This window comes from Anguilla rostrata, chromosome 8 (assembly GCF_018555375.3).
Source record: "Anguilla rostrata isolate EN2019 chromosome 8, ASM1855537v3, whole genome shotgun sequence".
Classification (NCBI taxonomy): domain Eukaryota; kingdom Metazoa; phylum Chordata; class Actinopteri; order Anguilliformes; family Anguillidae; genus Anguilla; species Anguilla rostrata.
The window spans coordinates 26,147,942-26,154,561 of record NC_057940.1 but is presented as its reverse complement, the minus strand read 5'-3'; positions in this window follow the sequence as shown (position 1 = coordinate 26,154,561).

Below are 6,620 nucleotides of genomic sequence, written 5' to 3'. Positions count from 1 at the left end.
ACCTTTCAGCGCTCAATGAGCACTTCCTCGAACACCCATTAGCCAAGAGTTGATCACGTGGTGTTGTGCACACTCCTCTCCTCATATGTCTGTTAACCACACCCATCACTCAATTTAGACTTGGAGGCAGAGAATGAGCTTTTGAATGATCAAATTCCCATTTGTCTGCCTTGAAGAATTATAAGGTACAAATGCCTTGATTGTCGTAGGCTACTTACTCCTCTGAATAAATGTACGCAGATTTCCCGCTTAATTTACTCAACCTATAACCCCAGGCGTTGAACAATAAGAGAGTTTTCCCCAGTGGAAAATGTGAAGGCGGACTTTCACTAATAGAGTGGGCCCTTTTTAATAACACGGACAAACTGACGTAGAGATATGGAGTACTCAATTACAAGTTTTAAATGTATTGCATTTTTCTGTAGTATAAATGACAAAAAAATCCTTATCTGTCGAATATTAGGTTGGATCTAGGCCATAAATGCAGTCCATTTACCATTGCATTCCCTCACTAATTGACTGTTTTATCCCTCTTTGGAGTTCTGGACATTTTCCAAACGGTTTCACATGACAATTTCCGATGGGCCCCCTCAAACACTGTTAGCTTATACAGGGTTTCTTTAGAGCTTGTTTGATCAGTGTTTGTTTTGCTTATCGATGGCCCTTATATCTGACAGGGGACCAAGATAGCAGAGTGAGACTGTTTCTAACAGAGCCAAACGAAAGGAGAGAAATTAATAATATAAGAACCAAGGACGTAGAATGTCTCTGGATAGAACGGAGTGGACGGCTCGCAGGGTAGACCGAACCACAAGATTCCTATGTTGGCACCCGTGAATTAATCTTACCAGCCGCCACTTTTAACAACGGTTTACTGCCTGGATTTCTTTTTATACATTTATCAAGTGGTGTAATTTAGCCTAATCTAAACAGATTATTAGTTGCATTTTCACCCTTGTTCGGTTCGTGCGTAATTTATTTTGTCTATATTCTAACCAGTTTAGTATGTTTAAGCATTCTCAAAAATGGATAACATTTATTTATTTATTTTGTGAATTTTATTTTATTTTATTTCGTTTAATTTTTGTGAATATCGTTTTGGTACCACTTCACCCATCGCAACGAATAAATGACGCACAGTGACATTGCCGAATTGCGCACTGACCATTTTATTTGTTGGAATTGTTTTTTAACAGTAGATTACATACATGCACCCACCCCTCCCAATACATACGCACGCATTTTTGTGCTGTAGTTTGCTGTAATTCCAGTTCAAATAATTTTTTTCTAAGATCTCTTCTATATGTTTAAACGTCTCGATTATAGTGGGCAAGTAGAAGACCACTCAACTAAAAAAAAGTTGAAATATTTGTTTTGTTCATATAGTGTTATTCGACTACAATTCTGTCTTCGATGTAACTGACCTGTTATGTGGACAACCTGTGATAGCTCTTTATTATTAATAATAATAATAATAATAATAATAATAATAATAATATTAGCCTATTCTTTATTCTAGACTTAATTAATCACTAGGCCTAATTTGCACTAATTTGCAATGTGATAAAATTGGAAAAGGATATATATGTACTTATAACATCAAGGCTGTAAAACTGACTTTTTTTCTACCCACAGAAACATGTAGGCCTATCTCAGAACTGGTGTGAATTGTCAGATTAAAAATATATACATGTACATGATATATTGTACCAGCGATGCCATTTCATAAATTATTTATTTTTATAACTACGCATCATATGACTTTTTGGTCAGCTGGATATTTCATTTGAAGCCTAAAGGTCTCGAATGCGAAAATGTTAATATGACCTGAAGTTACGACCCAGACATCCACAAAGATTTTTTCACGTGCCGTTTTCGGTTGTACTGCAGTATGTATACCATTTTAAAATACCAAGAGAATTTATTTCATTAAATTTATATTCTTTTTTTTTTTTTAGAGTGGGGAGGTCCATAATTAGTCTTATATGAGTGTGCAAAGCTTTTAGCAAAAGACAAACATCCCTTGGAGGTGTAGATGAAAACGTGTAACGTCTCTGAAAACTATCACCACTTCTTGCTTGTTTATGGAGTCTGTGTGTTAATTTAGTATACAGCTCGCCGGGGATAGGTGAGCTACCAATACAAGGTGTATGTTGCCAATTTTGCGCTGTTGTTGACGTCCAATGGCCTATTAGTGCACGCAGGCCACAACAAACAGTAACATTACACCTGATGTTGTGGAAGTCAAGAGGCTGAGGCGCCAGGCTGCAATGCTTGGCTGAGGCCGAGACGAGCAGGAAGAGCCGGGGAAGGAGGTCTTTATCTCTCCTAATGAGCTCTGTCTCAACTGGATTATGCAGCACCAGGAATGGATGCGAGAGTGCGGTGCTACTAGCCACTGGCAAGTCTGTTAGTAGTTCCAAGTCCTCAGGCCAATGCTGAGCCCACAGCCGTCTAATATGAACAGGTGTTTTTTTTAGAGGAACACAGACAAGCTTGGCTTTCGTCACAATTTATTTATTTATTGAGGAAGAGCAGTTTACGGTATGCAGTTATTATGATTCATGGGCGTCTATATTAACGAAGGAATAATGTTCACACTTAGGCATTAAAAAGCAAAGAGAACATTTAGCTGTTATATGCATGAGGGAACAACACTGAAATGACACTAGGTCTAATAATAGCTTAGATATGAAACATATCAGGCGTTGTTGCAATATACTCATTATTTTATGCTTTTAGTGGTGTAACGATTTACGAATTTAGGCCTTTTCTTTGTGCTTTAATTGTAACTTGCTCTTGATAAGAACATCAGGGGTTATGGTTTTTTGGGATTTCTTGAACGAATTTGACTAAAGAAAAAGTTAAGAGCATGCATTTAATCAACTCGCTTTCTCTGTATAATAGCATATAGGCCTACTGTCTTAAACAAGCGTGTATTGTACATATTAAGGAGACAATCTTACGAAAATATGTAGCTTGATTCAGTTTTTCATAAAAGGCTTACAGCATTGCATCGCTGGTACATTTAGATTATTCCTCCATATTAATTTATGTATTCGTATGAAAATATGAAAATCCAAAAAGTAAAAAATAAGCAATGCTTTTTTGGCGATTACTTAGTAATTTACAGTTGAAACATTTAACATTGCGTTAAAGAGAAACCAAATGGTTTTTGGAAATTTAATTTTTAAAGGAAGACTACAATCTGTATTTCAGTGTTTTAATAATTCGGCATAGTCAATGTAAATAGCTTCCTATTAAGCCGTTTAATTTTTCTACTTTTTGTTTTAAAATAATTTGTTGTTCTCAGGCCATCGCTTTTATTTCGCATACAGACTTAAATGTTGCTAAGTTAGAAATAATGGCATCATATTGACGAGAGTAAGTCTGCATTTTGTTTCATGCATTCTTTTTCAATAATTCCCCTTTGTCAGTAGGGTTATTATATTTTTTATTTACTTTTTATGAGCAAAAGGTTTATATGGACGGCATCTCGCGCACGATTGCAGGCTCCTGTCAAGTTACGGTTTGAATTTATTCATTTAGTCTACAGGATACACATTATACATTAATTTCATATGTAGGCTAACAGAAAGTCTGTTTGAAATGCGGTTCATGTCACAGTACAGTATAAGGTGTATTTAACAAAGACTTAAATTGAAAATGCGTAAGATTCAAATAACTTTTTATTCCACGGTCATTTTTCAGTCCAATAGCTCTTATTGGAAAACACTGCTCTTTCGAAAAAAATCACGTATTCAAAAACCACGTGAAAACCCAACGTGTGAAAAGTACACATGTGAACTATAAAAAAATGATCCCACGTATAAAATGAGAGCGGAAAAAGTTACCTATGCTATTTCAAGTCACGTGTTTTGTTTTCACATGTGAAAATTGTTGTTCACATTTGAAGAAGTCAGTCTTGTGTGAAAATGTGGAATTTCACATTTCACTTGTAATTTTCCATTTATGGTTCTGTTTTCCTGAATTCAGTTACTGTACATATTATAGGTATTTATCACAGAGGAAGATACAAATGTTAATGTGTGTTTGAAATTTGTTTTTTTGTGCAAATCTTTTATTGGGCTGCCCGGAATTTTACCAAATTGTAAAAGCTAAACATTTAGCAAATAATGTATTTCATTGGTTACATATGGTTTTCTGTTTTTTGCATACAGCACATTAATACTGTTAAAGCTTTCTGATCCTTGTAGTATCTAAGAATTTATCTATGCTATAGGCTATATTTGTTGCAGAGCTCTGTTTACATTTCAGTTGTAATGATCACTTTTATATTGTTTTCAAAACCGCTCTTGCCGCTGCTTATATTTACCTTATTACTGTGTCAAAACTTTAGAAAATTCAAGAACCTGATGTAAACTGTCAAACAATTATAACAGTTTTTATTAGTTCTGTTTATTTACTGAACCGTGAGCTATGCGTGAAGTGGGTGCCATACAACCTAATGCATTGCCATAGTTTAACACCCAGTGGAGTTGCCATGACACCAACCTCCACATCATAATAAACCGAATCACGTGTGAAGTTGTTTTATTGTCAGCTGTGATGCAATCCTGTATCACATATTTCAAAAGAAGCGAGCGCTGGAAAGGCTCTGAAGCAGACAGGAGGAAACCTGAGGGATTTTGGAGTGTCCGGTTTGATGACTTAATGACTTAATTGTGCCTCCTGTGCGCGTCGCTGGAATGCTCGGAGGGCAGAGCCGTCACAAAACCCACCCAGAGGTTGAGCTCTGACAGGGGAGCCGCCTTTCTTAATCCCGCCATTTGTTCCCTCATCGTAACAGAAGAAGCCGTTTAAGTACATTTTGCCACAGAATACCATAATTAATCATATAGCAAAATGGGAGGCTGATAGCTGTGGAAAGGGGAGCCGGGCTCCAGCTCTACTGAGCAATGCCAGGAGCCCTCTCTCTTCATCAAAATGTTATTTGAGATCGGCATCTGTTGAGGAAGGGCAACTCTTCAAATGGAAGGCCTTTCTGCCCAATGTAATCTCATACAGAACTGGTGAAACGCACTCGGCAAGAAAAGTTTTCATCTGGGATGGGTGCCGTGGGCGGGGCTCGTACCTGTCCCAGCCTTATGCGGTTTGAGAGGACTGAATGGTGAGGTATGGCATGGTGGAGCAGTGCGAAGGAATCCTTTGATCCCCAGAGATTGAATGCCATTTTGAAATGATCTCTTGTAGAACGTAATTATATTCAAGGGGCATGTACTCATCCATTAATAAAATTCCACTTGTGTTGTTTTTGTCTACTAGCCGTAGGACCGTTGAAGTATACTCCATTGTTTAAATTGATTTTAGAAGATAGTTTTATAAATACAGAGAGGTAATGACAAAAACAGGCTAGCCCCCTACCCCACCCCTTCAGACACACTCACGCATGCACTTGCATGCACACACTCGCACATACATACATACACACACACGCACACACATATGCCAGGGAATACAATGAGAATACAAGGACCCTCAGAGTGTTCCCTGGGGAAAGTTTGAGCTCTACTGTCAATGCATTCCATTCAGGTGTCACCAATCCATTCACTGGCATTGCATCACTCAGTGCAGACAGAGAAGTCACTAATCCGGTTGTTTGCTGACTGGTTTGGAGCTCACACAGGGTCTTTCAGTGTTATCACTCAGAGTGAAGTTTTTGGGGGAAATATGAGTGTCTCTTCTGCTTGCAGTATCAGTTGTCAAATTTATCTTAAATGCCCATTTCCTTGATTATTCCTGAACATACAGTAATAAAATGTAGTTCTTTGGTGAGTGTTATGAGTGTGAGGGGAATCTGCTTTTGTACAGACGCTGTTTAATTTTCTTTTGAGAATCGTGCATTAGAGTGTTATTATTTGTTATTGCGGACCACAGAAAAAGAAAGAAAAACGCCTTTGACATAATCTCGGATACATACAGTATTACAGAACACCTTATCTGAGATACAAATGTAATACATTTAACCCAGGGCAAATCACACACAACTTTTCAGCTTGTGGCAAAGTAGTGGTACGAAGCAGGACAGTGGAACTCTGGAAACGGCTGGTGGTTTTGGGTTCAGCTCTTTGACTGAACGAGCCCATGGATGAGCGATGCCATGGAGACGCTGCAGTGACACACAGGCTGCAGGTGTTGGCAGGCCCGGCGTTAAGAGTCCTCATCCGCCTCCTGTCTCCTCTTCCACGGCTGCCCTACGCAGGAAGCTTTTTAGACAGGGAGCACGGAGCAGAGTCAGGCGGGTCACTATGGGAGTCAATCAATCACACACACACACACACACACAAAGGCATACATATGCGCTCACACAGGCACGTGAGTGTGTGTGTATATACACACACAGACGCACACACAGACACAAATAGATTTGCACAGATACATGTACACACATATGCATACACACACAGGCACACACATTTATGTCCGTTATACTGTGCTTAGCAGTAGAAGATGCAAATTTTTTGCCTGAATGGTGCATTTGGATGAAAAACTCTGAAGTTCTCCCATGGGAAAAATGAAGTTATTATATTCTAAAACAGGCCTCCCACTGGAAATAGTCTGGCAATAGGTGGCAGTCTTCCATCGAGAGAGAAATGAAT